We start from the raw sequence: 16,841 nt of genomic DNA, 5'->3' as shown, positions 1-16,841 counted from the left end.
TTTAGTAAAACATTTAATTTTGCAGCGGTTTCTAAAAAATTGTCACTCAATTTAAAAAATAATTAAATAATTAAAAAATTAAATTCAATTTCGCAGCGATTTTTGAGAAACCGCCACTAAATTCAAAAAATTAAATAATTTAAAATTAAATAATTTAAAATTAAAAATAAAATAATATTTGCGGCGATTTTTGAAAACAGCCGCAAAATTCATTAAAAAATTAAATTTAGCGGCGATTTTTGAAAACCGTCGCTAAATTCAAAAAAAGAATAATTCAAAATTAAAATTAAATTAACATTAGCGGCGGTTTTCAAAAATCGTTGCAAAATTAAAAAAAAATTAAATTTAGCAGTGGTTTAAAACCGCAGCTAAATTCAAAAAATTAAATAATTCAATATTAAAAATAAAATAAGATTTGCGGTAGTTTTCAAAAACCGCCGCAAAATTAAAAAAAAAATTAAATTTAGCGGCGGTTTTTGAAAAATTGCCGCTAAATTCAAAAAATTAAATAATTCAAAATTAAAATTAAATAAAAATCTTAAATATTAAAATTCATTATTTTCATTAAAAAAATTAAATTTTGCTTAAGAAAAATAATTAAAAATTAAATTAATAAAAATAAATATAAAATCTTAAAAATAAATTTAAAATTGCATTTAAGTTAATAACAAAATTCATTAAAAATCTAATTTAAAAAAAATAAAAATAAATTTAACAAAATTTTAATATATAAAATTTTAATAACTTTTAAAAAATATATAAAATCTTCTTTTTTATTTTTAATCAATTAATTTATTTAATTTAACTCAATTAATTTATTTTTAATTTATTCTATTATTCTTTTAAAAAATAATCAATTAATAAATATTTTTAATATATATTAAAAAATATAAAATATAATTCTAAAAATTAGTTGTTAGATTAGTATATAATATATATATATATGTCCATATATATCAAGGGGTGTTTCGCAGATCAAGTGGTTCGTGTGCGTGCGCGCGCAGGATTTAATTTCTAGCATCGCCATGTGGCGTTCGCACAAACGGCCATGTGGCACGCAAGGGTTGGGCGGGGTGGCCGAGCGAGGGCTGGGCTGGCCAGCGCGGGTAATTAAAAAATAAAATTTTTAATTTTAGCAGCGGTTTTGAAACCGCAGCTAAAATTAAAAATTTTATTTTTCATTAATTTTTGCGGCGGTTTTGAAACCACCGCTAAAATTAAAAAATTAATTTTTTTTATTAATTTTTGCGACGGTTTTGAAACCGCCACTAAAATTAAAAATTTAATTTTCTTTTAAATTTTTGCAACGGTTTCGAAATCGTAGCTAAATATTACAAAAATCGTCGCTAAATCACTTATTTTGCGGCGATTTTTAAAACCGCCGCAAAAAATATAATTAGCGGCGGTTTTTGTAATACCCGGGAAATTATTAAGAGTATAAATGATATTTGATGAATGGTACAAGTGGAATTATCAAAAGAATAAGGCTTTAGGACACACTAACGCAGTCTTAGATGATTAAATCAGTCGGAGGGAGTAACCCGGACCTTAGATAGCTAAAGAAAATTATACAGTATTGACAAGTGATTCGAATTATGATTTTTAGTGATGAAAGAAGTGGGATCGGGAACAGTTCTCGGTACAGCTGTCGACCGGGCTGAGAAAATCAAATCGACGTAGGAAACGTCCAGAAGATGAACGGAGCACGTCAAGGACTAGTATTTAATGTGTAGAACAACCCTTAAGCGATTTCAGATTGAATCAAATGGATTTAAGGTCAATTTGACCAAATCAAGCCTAAGTGCAATTTTCTAATTTTGCCCGAGGGAGGTCAAAATGGTAATCTTTCAGGAGTCTTGAGGGTCAAATGAGATGTACTAAACTTGTGGGACTTAGAGGTATATTTGGATTTATCAGGGGAGTTGTAAAAAGGGCAGAATTGTCATTTGAAGAAAATAGGGGTCAAAATGCAAAAAATGGAAAATGGCATAGTGTGAACGCGAAGGGATTTCGGCCGCCGCACTGCCACCGCACGTGGAGGCCATTTCCGGCGATGGGACGGCCGAGGCTTGCTTGGGGAAGGTTGTATACGGCCAGGAGAACACTTGGGGACCAAGCTTGGCCGTTGATTGGTCGGAAAAAGCTCAGATTTTTGATATAAATAGAAGCCGCAAGTTCGAGCTTTTGAAGCGTAAATCGATTGAGTTTTTGAATGATTTTGAGCGAGTGATTAAGGGGCTTTTGGTCGCGAGGCATCAAGGATCACTTTGGGCTCGATTTGAAGCATTTTGGTGCATGTTTGAGGGCTAATCGAAATCAGCCGAGGGTTAGAGGCGGACCGCGCAAGCCGGACCTGTAAATCGATTTTTGAAGGCCTCAACGATGTTGTTTCGGCCTGATTTTGGTGCCATTGGGATCGATTCTTCAAGAGCTTCAAGGGGGTACCGATTTTGCAGCCATCGGAGCAACCGCCGGTGACCGGTCTTGAGGAAGAAGACGACGCGCGTGGCAACACGCGCCAGCTTCCACGCGCAGACACGCGTGAGGGCGCGTGTGATAGGGACATTTTGGTATTTTTCTTCCAGTATTTTTAATTAATTATTTTAGGATTTATTGTGTTGAAATATTTCGGAAAATAGTTGAATAAATAATTATTTTGGAATTATCGAGGAGAAAATTGGGAGAAAATAGAGAAAATTATGGAAAATTGAGGAAAATGGATTTTAATGCTTCCTTAATTGAATATGGTGTTTAGGAAGTATTGTGGCTCGAGGTTGAGTATAAGTTCAAGCATTTGGGATTTGGCACGCAAACCGAGGTGTTCCACGAGGATCAAGGCGATCTGAATACATTTGAGGTGAGTGGTTTGATTCCAGCTTTTCCTTGTCTTGGAAGTGTTTTTAGGTGCTTGTGGTGGGTTCTAGTGAGCGGTTATACCCTCCTAGACATAGATTGTTTTACAAGGCTTTTACTTAAGATCATTGTGTCGATATTTGCTACATTGCATTAATTGTTTTATTTTAAAATGTTGGTGCATGGCGTGTAAATTTTCATATCATTTGGGGTCAAGTTTAATTGCATCATTGGATCCGTATGGGGCAGGATGGGGTCTACTTGAGATTGGGACAATGTTAATCCAGGTGAACGGGTGTCACACTGGGGCACTCGAGGGAATAATGTTAAACCAGGTGAACGGGTGTCACGACGGTGCACTCGAGGGATTAACGTTGGACCAGGTGAACGTGTGCTATAGTGGGGCATTCGAGGGATTAAGTATGTCAAGGTGATATCTCGAGTTAAACGTGTCTTGCATATTTACGTTTGTCTGAGTATGCCATGCTCGTGTGTCTCTCATGCATTGTATGAACTGTTTTATGCCGTCACTTAGATGTTTATCATCTAACTTGGGCTATGCCCCTGGAACGTTTAATGTTCCAGCCAGGAACTGCTGCGGGGGCAAGGATGTGGCCGGTTGAGGGCAAATGGTGCTTAGTTTGTTAAGTCGTTGTAAATGAACAGTTGTATATAGCAATTTTATCATTTGATCTGTATTACGTATTTTGCTATGGAAATACAATGTAAGAACTATGGTGTTTGGTATTAGTGTATCCGCTGCGTTGTATTAAGACTCGTTTAGTTTTAGATTAATGATCTTGATAGTTAAACGGGCAAGACTGGGGTTCGCGGGGTTTTGTTTCTGCATGTGAAGATTGTTCTTGAAATACCGCGCGTGTTGAATTTAAAGAAAAAAAAAATGAAATCCCGGGAATACCCTTATAGTGACACGCCTGGCGAGACGGGGTGTTACAGTTTTCGTTTTGAAAACCGCCGCTAAATGCCGATTTTTTTTTAGTGTACTTAGAATACATGTGAACCTTATATTCTGTATAATACCATCTGTGCCAGACCTCAACATTAAAATAGAGCAAACCTTGGTATAAAATATTGGTCCTTGGAAAAGGGTGGTACTTTTTTTGTGTCCTTTTGTTATGTATAGATCTTATTTTTGGGTTAAGTAGTTTGTACAAGGGATTTCAAGACTTTAATACTTGATTTGGGCAAGTGAATAAGTATTTCAAGACCCTCGTTCATTGTTATGTGTTGTGATTGAGATATGTTGGTGAAGACTTAGTTGAATATGTTAAAGTTATTAGTACTTTTAGTCTTCCTCCAATTATTACAAGTTTTTATTTGAATATTTAGTACTTATCAAATTATCTTTGTTTGTTGCATAAGGAGTGTATTTATCAAAAAACAATTTAACTTGCTTACACGATTGATATTATTACGTTCTTACGCATTTTGGTAAATAATTTTGCTAAGGCAAGATTGTGTAGGTAATAGTTTCTATATTTTCAGTTGCATGTTTCGTTATTTCTCTACGTTTCTTATATTTGTAGCCACCATAGTGTACTAACCACCAATGCAAACTCACAAGATTGAAAAATGAACAATCTCACCATCCTTGGTCATGTAAGTTTAAACATCTTCTATTTTCTTTTTATTTTTTTTGACATCGCAACATATTCACATATTTATTTCACTTTATTTTCATGCATCTTCTTACAGATTGATGACGACCTAGAACAAATTGTAAGATGAGCTTCATTTCATTCATATATTATTCACAATTTGTTTGTTTATTATATGGTAAATTGTGTAATTAGTATTTTATTGATTATCTATACAGTTTGATAATCTATTGGGATCATATTTTTAGGAGAAATTATCTCCAAATAGTTTAAAAAGAACAAAATAAGTATTTTCAGATTAAATAACATAAATGGTACATTCAGGCTTTAACCATGTTTCTAATAATTGAAATGAAAGCATTTTAACCTTTTTATTTCACTAAAGTCATGACATTAAAAATGACCAAATGATTTTTAGCTTAATGCATATTTATATTCATTGTTTGATTGTTTCATGTTTAAGAACAATGTACATTGCCTGAATGGAACATGATATAGGCCAAGTTTGGGCTTTCAATTTAGTACGTATCCAATTCAGTGTTTGATTATTTCGCGTACAAATTCAGTGTTAGATTTTTTTTTTAGTTGCTCCGTTCCTTCAAGCACGGGTTCAAATTCAATGTTCAATTTTTTTTAGCATATGGTAAGACTGTTTTGTTAGTTTAAAAATGTTTCAGCCTTAGTCTGTAAAGGAAACCAATGAGATTTTGGATTAAACTTAAATCAATGACATGATTAAATTTAACTATTTTTGTAAATGCTAGATTGTCATACATTCCCCTAGTTGGAAGACGCAGATTTGGATTGATACAATGACATTCAAAGCTGTGATGGAGAGAGGGAGAGTATTTACAATGATGTATAGATAAATGACCCATTTTGATAAACTAGATTAAAGAATGACCAATTTTGCAAATGTACTATATATAATTACGTTTTGTGGTCATTCTTTAATCTTATTTATGTTTAGGCACAACTATGGGTTTATTTTGCAATGGTAAATAGTTCGAAATAGGCAGAACAATGGTTATTATTGTTTTGATGATGGTTAATATTATGATTTTTTGTGGTAATCAACATGCATATGACATGGTTAGGTTATGATTATAAAATACATAAGTTTTGGAAATAGGTTGATATATTTGTGGTATCATATTTTCAAATGATATTCTGCCAAAAAATTAAAAATTTCTTACATTGATTTCAATTTACATTTTCAAAGGATACTCTCTCGTTACATGGTTTTTGAATTAAGCAATTTTTTTAGTGACCCAAAATGTAATTCAATACCTCTTGCTTGGTTTTTGTTCATTCATTGAGATAGTGATTGATTTATAAGTAGTTTATGTCATTTTGTTTTGTGATTAAAGTAGTCTGTGATTGAAAAATTTTATGAGTTTATTTTGTCTGTCACTTGTACAAGTATTGATATAGTTTGTGTAGGAAGAATGGTGTTATGGTAATTAGTACATAGTTGGATTTCATTGTGCATATGACATGATTTGATTATGATTATGAAATATATAAGTTTTGTAGACAGGTTGATATATTTATTACATCATATTTTCAGAGGATACCCTGTCAAATTTTTGACAGATTTTCCACATGTTGACCCTTTTTATTTCACTAAAGTCATGACATTAAAAATGATCAAACGATTTTTAGCTTAATGCATGTTTATATTCATTGTTTGATTATTTTGTATTTAAGAACTATATACATTGTCTTCATACACATGATATGAGGCGAGTTTAGGCTTTCAGTTTGGTATGTGTCCAAGTTCAGTGCTTGATTATTTCGCGTTCAAATTCAATGGTCAATTTTTTTTAGTTGCACCATGCCTTCAGGCACTGGTTATCCCTAGTCTATATAATAAAGCACTAGAGTTTTTGAAAACTCAAATATGAAGACACATTTTGTATCAATGGCTGAGATACATTCCATTTGTATATCAATGGCTTAGATTGATTTCACATTTCAATCTTCCCGCTCACTGCACTCTCTATCTACCCTCTGCAAGCGCAATGAGAAGGGTTCAGAGACCCACCCATTGCCTCTCTCTCTCCCTCTCTCCCACTGCCTTCCATCAGCCTCTTCCTCCTCCCTCCGCTTCCTCAAATGCACCATCACCGCCACCACTGCCCCTCTCTCCCAATCCTCCTCTAGCGGCGTCGCTTTCTCCCTCTCCCTCTCCTCCAACTCCATTGTTGCGCCGCCCTCCTCCACGGACCCCTTCTCCATTGACCTCCTATGCCATCATCTCTCGTCTCCTCATTGCCCTCGCCAGGGAGGCGGCCTAAAAGCGAGGCTATGTCTTCTTCTTCGAGGTGCAGTTCACCCCGAAAGCCGACATCAAGGCCATCAACTCTCTGAAAGCAGCACAGTGACAGCCTCCCTCCCCCCTCACAGCCCAAGAAAAGACATAGTAGGGGAAAAGGTTTTCTGAGTAAAAGCATTTTGGGATCAAATCACCTTGGGTCTTAGGATGGATTTTTGGGGGATCACATGAGTGAAAAGGTTTTTTATTTTTTTTTTGTTTGGGATTTTTCCTTCTCTTGAAAGGCCTCCCTGTGACCAACCTTCATAAGCAAAAACCAAGAGTTGTTCAATGTATACATACATATATTGTTAAAATATTATTTTCTTTTTCTTTGTAAAATTGTACTGTACTGACAGCTTGTTTGTGTTATGATTAGGTGCAGTGGTACAACTAAGTGTGATATGTAAAGAGATCACACATCTCTATATATTAGTTGTACTCTCCATGATTTAGTATCAATTAGAACAATGAATTACATTTGAGATGGTATCAGAGCCTTTTTCATAGAGGACCTCTGTTTTTTTTTGTTTAAAGTTGTTCTTCATTGGTTTTAAACCCAGCTCTGGTTTTTGTTTAAAGCTGTTCTTCACTAGTTTTAAACCCATATTACATATATATATATATATACTTTAAGAGGACCTCTGGTTTCATAGAGGTTCTATATTACGATATTAACGCTGGCGGGTCACAGTAGTGCAAGTACGGCTAAACGTCCAGCCATCAACATCGCCGAAGATTAACCGTCGACCACCTTGATCGAAGGCCGCCGTCGCCCAGATCTACCCCATTGGTGGCCACCATCGCCATCGATCTGCTACTGGAACTGGCAGGAGAGCTCATCGTCGACCATCGCGTGCTCAACCTGCGACTGACCCTTAGTCGCTGCCCACAGCATTCACTGCTATCTTCACCAACCACCACCACCACTGCCCTGCTATAGCCGTCACCGTCAGCCTCCTTGCTGCCTTCACCAGTCGTGACTGCCATTACCTCCAACGATGATCTTAAATATCTAGTAATCTCCAATGAACTCCATTTTCTGTAAGTGAATCTCCATTGAACTCCATTGCTCTCTATTTTCTTGGCAAATTCCAGCGATAGCCTCTGTTTGAGGTCTTAGACTTCTCTTATATTGTTAAAAAAAAAAAGGAGAAAAAAAATGTCAGAAAAAAATCCTTAATCATCTAAAACATCAGAAAAAAATTCTGAATTATCTGGGATGAAAATTGGTCCCATGATTGTTCAAACTGAAGGCTCCTTCAATGCTGGAATCATCCTTAATGAGTCCAATTATGATATTTGGTCTCAACTCATGGAAATGCATATTGCCGAAAGAGAGAAACTCTCTTATATCCGTGGTAAGATAAACCACCCACAGAATCAGATGTTAGATATGAGAAATGGTATGCAGAAAATTAGAAAGTCAAGAGGTGGTTGTTAATGTCCATGACCCCAGAAATTATGAAGCGTTATCTTGGCTTACCCACTGCCCATGAAATTTGGAGTACCTTGGCAAAGGTTTTCTATGATGGAAGCGACGAACTGCAAGTTTTTTCATTAAACAAAAGGGCTTTCACTACTAAGCAAATTGAAAGAACACTCTTTGTGTATTATGGAGAATTGACAGAAATTTTTCGTGAATTAGACCATCATGATAAAGTGGTCATGAAGGATGTTGATGATATTGCAGCATACAAAAATTCCATTGAACGACAAAGGGTACATATATTTCTTGCTAGATTAGATAATATTTTTGAAACAATTTCTTGAGAAATTTTACGTAGGGAACAACTTCCAGATCTAGAGGAGTGTTTTGCTTTGATCCATCGAGAAGATGTTTGCCGTATCACTCTCAAGGGTAATATTGAAAGCACCGATGCTTCTGTCATGATGGCTCGTAATCGATCCAACCAACAAGGATCGAGGCTAAATAAAAACAACAATAAATCGAAAAGTCCACCCTCAAATGCACTCATGAAACAAAACGGGCCACACAAAAAACAAATGTTTTGAGTTGGTAGGATATCCAGACTGGTGGGATAAGAATCGAAAGAACAACTCCAAAAGAAGACTCCGGGAAAATTGACAAAACTTCAGCCTTGATAGCAGCAATAGAACAAGGAGGTAAGGTTTTAAATATTTCTACATCTGTTTCTAATAGTACATGGATAATTGATTCTGGTGCCACAGATCATATAACATTTGATTCTAGACAAATCGCATCCATTAACCCATCCTTACAACAATATGTGTTTACTGCCAATGGTACAACAACCCCAGTCACTGGCGAAGGGTTTATGTCTCTCGCTTATACTTTACACTTAGATCACGTTTTAGTTATTCCATCTTTAGATTATAATCTTTTATTTGTTTCTCAAATAACCTCGACCCTATCTTGCATTGTAATTTTCTGGCCGGATCATTATGGGTTTAAGGATATCCAAACAAGGCAGACGATTGGATGTGGTATTAAGAGAGGGAAATTGTATTATCTGGACTTGATGCCGTCAACTTCAACAAAGTTGCAACAAGCTCTAAATTTGGACACTAGCCAAGAAAAAGGGAACTCAGAGATCTGGTTATGGCATCATCGTTTGGGACATGCCTCATTCAATTACCTAAAAAAATTACTTCCCAAGTTATTTTCAAATACTGATATTTCTCATTTTCAGTGTGATGTTTGTGAAATGGAAAAAAGCCATATAACTTCATTTCCGTTACTTTTGAATGTAAGTCCAGTTCCTTTCATGGTTATACATTCTGATGTTTAGGGGCCATCCAAAGTTTCTACTTTAGGTGGAGAAACTTGGTTTGTGACTTTTATTGACGACTGTAATAGGATGACCTGGTTGTGTTTGTTGAAATACAAAGGTGAGGTTAATTTACTTTTCCAAAAATTTCACAAAATGGTGTGTACTCAATACAATACACAGATTCAAGTACTGCGTAGTGACAATGGAGGAGAATATCGTAATACTGAACTTCAACAGTACTTGGAAGTGTTAGTGTAGGTGCTTTAGACCCAATCAGATTGGGAAAATTGTACACTGACATTTGTAATCATATTTCATATTGAATAAAGAGTTATTTAATTCTACAAGAAGTCGTTCTATTAGTTTCTTGTTATTAATGTAATGATCGGATGAAACTAGATAGAAGTCCATATGATGTATACTGTGATTAATCTATAAAGATGTGAGATGATGCATCACAGTTTCTCGACATCATTAAATGTCCCAAGTCGTAACAATGTTAAGAATGGACATTGACAATTGTGGTAAGACTTGTATGTGCTATGTTTTTGCTATGTGATAGCAATGGGGGTCTCACACCCATAGGTATGGGGATGCCTAGACAAGTACATAGGTGACCAATGTTGGAGAACGTGTCACTGGACATGACTCACCATGAGAATCCATTTTGGTTATATGTTGATGGAATTCTCATACGAAATGGGTGTAACTAATCCTTGGACCTAAGGTTGTCACGATCATCTCATAAGAAGACCGATATACTTTGACATCATTTCGATGGGCCCAGATAAAGGCTGCACGAGGGCGATCGTTGGGCATATCGTGAGACTTATGGAGATGGGTGCATAACCAAGATGGGACTCATCTATCCCTTGATAGAGGATGATGTATCTAAGGCGCCTTCGGTGGATATTCACTTTAAATCCATGGCCATGGTGAAAGAGATCAATAAGGAGTTATTGATTCACTTTCTATTAAGTGAAGGTATCCGGATAACCGAAGAAAGACTTATGTGATCATAATCAAGCAACACATTGCCAACTTGAGATCACATAGGATACATTGACGAGAGGATCGAATTACACGGTAACCATGCTCGTGAAAGGTTATTTGCAGATTATGAATCCTTCTGAATAATTGGGTAGGCATGATGCCTTGCTAGAGGCCAATCTTGTCTTATGTGTTCGTACCGACACATTGCTAACATATTTGGGAGCCTAATGAGTCATACGCAATAGGCACGGTCCTTGGCTTAAACCAGGAAAGCGGACATATGGTTAAGTGGGACACTTCGGCAAGAACTTGTGCTGTCGTAGGTTCTCACGGGAAAGAACAAACAGACGTAATGACGTCGATATGACGAGGGGTCGTTATAAAGAAAAGAGTTTCCTAAAATAACAATTGATTAAATTAGAAAGAAGTTTCTAATTTAATAATTTGGGCTTAATTTAATACTTTGGCTAAATAAAGTATTTGGGCCAAATATTAAATTAAATTAAATATTTGGGCTAAATTAGATTTAGATCAAATATTAAATAATAAATATTATATTATGGCTAAATTAGATTTTGGCCAAATATTAAATATTAAATATTTGGGCTTGAATTAGATTTGAACCAAATATTTTATAAATGGATTTGGGCCACTTTAATTTCTAGTTGGACTATGATTAATGGGCTAACCCAAACCAAGGATTAATGGGCTAACCCAAACCATGTCCATTAGGGTTTGGGAAACCCTAGAAGGTTGCTTCTCTATAAATAGCCTTTTATGGGATGCCCAAATTAAGCCTTTTATTTTGTTAGTTTTCAAGAGTTGAAAATCGATTATTTTCCCGTTCATTCATAAGTCTTGTTAGGAGAAGGAGCTAGCACTCCCATTCCGCTCTCCTCGCCAACGGACGCGCGCCGCGTATCACAAGTTAGAGGCCGGACGCTTGGACGGCTCGAATCCACAAACGACTCAAAAATCTAAAGGTTATATTTACTTTATTATGTATGCGATTGTTTGATTTTGACGTTGATCAAATTGCCGGGATCGGGGTAAGGTTCAAAATTTTGAACTATGCTGTTTGCCCCGTAGCGATCTTGCTTAACTTTCAGTGGTATCAAAGCCATCGTCGAAATATTTCAATTCCTTACGTGCGGATTTGGTTATGTTGTTATTTGTGAAATAATTAAACAATTATTGCATTTGTATTTTTTTGGATTGCAAAACGTTTTTGGTGAAAGGGAAAAAGATCGTGTATGACACGAAAAATGGCGAAACAGGGTTCGGGGTGCATACAGATGCACCAGGACGTCGAAAGACTCGATCAAGCGGGGCTCGCGCATGTTGGGCATGGCCAGGGGCGGCCTGGGCGCGCACAGGGCCAGGCCAGGCATGTCCGCGCGTGCTGCGGTGCTGCCAGGCAGGCCTGCGCGCACGCGTGTGGGGCGGTTAGGCATGGGCGCGACCCGCAACCCGCGGGTGCGACTCATGCTAGGCGAGTCTAAGAAGGTTAATTGATTAACATGAAAAAGCTGAATTAACTATCAGGGTCGACTCGATCATAAAACTATCAAAACAATAACTTTAGGCCCCTCAAATATTATGTATCTATAGTATAATAAAATTAGAAGTCTAAGGTTAATCAAAATCTAACTCTACAAAAGGCCCTAAATTTTATGTCTTTGTAGTAAAATCAAATTAGAAGTTTAAAGTTAATAAAAATCTAATGCTGCAAAAAAAAAGACCTCAAAAAGACTTCATGAATAAAACTAAGACTTCATGAAAGAAACTTAATTTTATTAATAGAGCTTTATACGTATTGTACTCTAATTTTTTATTAGAATCTATTTACATAAACAAATTATGTAAAAATTCTATTATTAGAGTCTTATTCAATATATACCCCTCTTTTATTGAAAGTAATTAAATTTTAAATTACAAAAATAAATATAATATATATATAAAACAAAGTAAAAATATATATAAATATTTTAAAAATATTTTATTGAGAATTGTCACTTTATCATTTTATGTGTTCAGATAGAATTAGTCTTGATAACAAGAGACTACATTTACTAGTATTCGAACAATTATATTAACAAATAAAAAATAATAATAAAATATCATGATAAGGATTACATTACTCTTTAGAAAAATTAAAAATTATATTTCCAACAAAAACTGCAGTCATGAAATTTGCAGAAAGATTTTGAAGTGAGTCTCTTAATTCAGTACTAAGAAAAAGTAGCATTTTGGGTAAAGAAAAGAATAAAGTGTTCTCTCTTTTCTTTTTCTTTTTTGTGAAGTTGTCTACAAACCAAGTTGAAGAATTGGTACTGCATCGTGTATAGCAGTAGCCATATCAGAGGAGATGAGCAACATGATTGCTATGAAAACGGCCATCAACAAGACTTGGGCGCTCTTTGAGAAGGCTGTATTCACCATCCTAGCTAGCTAGTTTGAATGGGAGAAGGGATATGCAGTTAGTTATTGCTTGAGAAAATAAAATTTAGAGCAAGGTTGAGAATGAAGTGTTTTGCTTCATGTATACCAATTAATTAACTAGTATTTAAAGTTAAACATGAGGATATTGTCAACATAACCAACTCGTTGGAAATCAACCGGCTCAATTATATATAAAACAAGCAAACCAATCACTTCAAATTTGATATAATTATAATAATATAATAAAATTAAAAGTTTAAGGCTTCCATCTGCTTTGATAGTGTATCAATCTTGGCTAACATCAACATGTTAACATCCACCTCATGCACTCTTGCTACTCTTTTATGTGAGTTTCTATCTGGCCACATCACCAATTGCTCACTCATTATCTCGAAAAGGTCATGAAGCTCCCCGGCTGATTTGTTTCGGATTGATCCTCCTACTATAGAATCAACTGCAGAGCAGTTGTGAGGAGTGAGTCCAGCATAGAAAATGTAATTTTGAGCTAGTGGTGGAAAACCATGACTAGGACACTTCCTCAATAGCTCCTTGAAACTCTCCCATGCTTCATGTAAATTTTCAAACTCAGCTTGCTGAAAAGTTGAAATCTCATGCTTAAGTTTGGTAATCTTGGCCGATGGGAAGTATTTGAGTGTAAACTTCTGTACCAAATCTGTGCATGTAGTAATACTACCCGGTGGTAATGAGTCTAACCACTCTCGAGCCCTATCCTTCAGAGTGTGAGGGAAAAGGCGCATCTTGAGTGCCTCTTCATTAATTCCTTGATACTTGAAATTCCCACAATATTCCAGAAACCGAGACAAGTGATAGTGTGGATTTTCCTCGCTCATTCCATAAAATGGTATGTTGTTGGCAAAGAGATTGATCACATCCGACCTCAACTGAAAGTTCTCATGCCCGTAGGGAGGATAAATTATACTTGACCGATTCTCAATCAGAGGGGGCATCATGAAATCTCCCATCAAAATGTCTCTTTCATTAACTTCAACGGGCTGAGCCATTGGAACAAGTTGGTTTACGTTGTCACCCATGTTACTCAGTTGCTCTTCCCTCCTTACTCTTTGTTCACGACGCCTTTGATGGAACGTTCTTTCTATCTCAGGATCAAACTCACAAATATCCGAACATTCTGAACGGCTCATGCACTATCTCAATCCCTGCACACACACACAAATTGAAATAGCTTAGCCCAGAAAATAATGAAAACAAAATTTAACAGTTAAAGCTAATATCAATCAAAACAATAATCAAAAGAGTTAGTCCCCGGCAACGGCGCCAAAAACTTGTCCGACTAATTCTATCCTGGAAGTGGACAGATCGTGACAAGTAATACAGTGATAAATAGAGTGTCGTACCCACGGGGACTAACTTTTGACGTTTACTCTAATTGATTTAACCTTAACCTAACACACACATTAACAAAGACTTCAACTGTAATGAAAACTAGTTTACTAATGAAAGATGCAAACAAAACAATTTCTTTGATTCAAAAACTCTCAAAGTAAAGGCACTAGGGTTAGTGAATCCACCGTCGGCCTTCTATGATTCAATTATTCATTACTCGGGTGTTGCTATTCCTTATCTTATGTTGAAAATCGATAATCCAATTACAACCAAAAGCCTCTCTCGATGGTTATTCAGTTCTATGTATATATATGAGATTAACTATCTCTAGTCAACCTTCGAACATATAAACATGCATTCAATCACGGAGATCATCACACAATGATTTCATAGGGCATAACGGTATCTCTACCTATTATCGGACCCTACGTTGTTTGCTACCATATCTAATCCGTATTGAATCTCTCGAAAGCAATACAAATCACAAATAAGTTTCAATGGTGATCAAGCATCAAAACAACATTATAAACATAACAAACAATCAACTCGGATAGATAAGAAAATAGCAAACCAAATAACTTTAAATCAAACCATTAGAAGTCGAGGTTTCATCATTAACCCTAGCTATAAACACTTAGCTATGCATGCTCTCAATCAAAATAAAAAGAAAAGAGTTGGAATCCATAGCAAAGAATTGAAGAAGAAAAGAAAAATACAACCCAAGAGTCTTCAATCTTTCGTCCGCTTCTCTTCCATGCCCCCCAAAAAACTCTCAAATCCCTTAAGAATAAGTCTTTATATAGTCCTCTTTAGGTTATCAAAGTCATACACCTTGAAGGAGTCTATCTCTCTTTTATTTGGATTAAAACGGGCTTAAAACGGCCTTTTCATGAAGCTTTAAACCCTACCGCGGTATGCTTGTTGCTGTAGACCCGTGAGCTCCAGAAACTAATTCCTAAAGCGGTCTTACAGCGGTATGCATTCCGCTGTAGACCCGTGAGCTCCAGAAACTAATTCCTAAAGCGGTCCTACAGCGGTATGCATTCCGTTGTAGACCCGTGAGCTCGAGAAACTAAATCTTACAGCGGTATGCATTCCGCTGTGAGACCGCTAGACTTCTTCTTTGGCCTCTTGCTTTATCATCTTCCACTTTTTGGCTCTTGAAAATCTTTTGCTTTCTTTTGCATTGATACCCGACCTTACCTCCAAGCTTTATTTCACTCCTATCATGCACCAAAATCACTCTTTTTGCTCCAAGTGTATTCAACACATGCTCCACATCTACATAACCATATATGGAACAAAATCAAGTAGAAATCATGCTCAATGAATGTATAAATGCTAAGTTTATAGACCAAAATAAGTGTATAAAAAACACTTATCAAATACCCCCAAAATTAGACTCTTGATCGTCCCGAGCAAGATTATCGACTCAAATATATCACCCCTCAAGTAGAGAATAGTTAATATTTCAAAATCACTTACAAGTTGGATAGCCTTCAAGGTAGCCTCAGACTTTGGTATCATTCATAATTCACACAGAGTTTTCTAGTAATGCTACACAACTGTTTTGGACTTATTCCATGTTTTGACGTGTGTGTGTGCGAATCCTGTCAGGTACAATATCATGCATAAGGTTGTTGGTATCCCGACCCCTTGATGGTCATGTACACTTTCTCGCTCGTAATATGCACTCCACCCCCAAACTTGGTGTTTTCATTCAGTCCCTAGGTGCTCTCAATCACTCTTTTCTTTCTTGTTCAAGTTTGGTTGGACTTAGCAAAAAATGGCGTTGTCTTGGTTTGTGAGGACTCTCTTTTATTCTGAATGCTTCGGCATGCTAACATCCATTAGGCAGTCAAACCCACCAGTTTTCTCAATCCCTACGAGTTACAAATATCGATACCATTATTGAGATTTTTTTTTTCTTTGGTCTTGCAATTTTTTTTTTTTTTTTTTTTTTGCTGAATGAGTGCATTTTATGCTCCATCTCATTTTTTTTTTTTTTTTTGATATCTTATGTGCAAGCCTTCACTCCCTTGTAACGAGCTTTCAGCCGATGACTCCCAAGCCAGATGACCACGGGGCACCAGGTTTTAAGATACCCTTACGGGCATAATCACTCAAGTCATTCAGGCTATGAAGAAAGGTATAAGATATATGCAGGCTCAAATTTAATTTGGTGCACGACATAGTGACATAGGGATGAGATCACTAGCCTATTGTAACACCCCGTCTCGCCAGGCGTGTCACTATAAGGGTATTCCCGGGATTTCTTTTTTTTTTTCTCTTTAAGTTACACACGCGCGGTATTTCAAGAACAATCTTCACATGCAGAAACAAAACCCCGCGAACCCCAGTCTTGCCCGTTTAACTATTAAGATCAATAATCTTAAACTAAACGAGTCTTAACACAACGCAGCGGATACACTAATACCAAAACACCATTGTATTTCCATAGCAAAAATACTTAATACAGATCAAATGATAAAATCG

At 36.1% G+C, this 16,841-nt stretch overlaps 1 non-coding gene across 1 annotated transcript; it reads left to right on the top strand.

Moving 5' to 3' along the window:
• Positions 1–13,496: 13,496 nt before the first annotated feature.
• LOC127805360 (small nucleolar RNA R71) lies at positions 13,497–13,603 on the top strand. The gene has a single exon (XR_008024097.1). It is a non-coding gene; the product is annotated as a small nucleolar RNA R71 (small nucleolar RNA).
• The last annotated feature ends 3,238 nt before the right edge of the window (positions 13,604–16,841 follow it).

Source organism: Diospyros lotus, chromosome 6, assembly GCF_014633365.1.
Source record: "Diospyros lotus cultivar Yz01 chromosome 6, ASM1463336v1, whole genome shotgun sequence".
Lineage (NCBI taxonomy): Eukaryota > Viridiplantae > Streptophyta > Magnoliopsida > Ericales > Ebenaceae > Diospyros > Diospyros lotus.
Note: the sequence above shows the minus strand (reverse complement) of the source record. Positions and strands in the feature narration are given on the sequence as shown.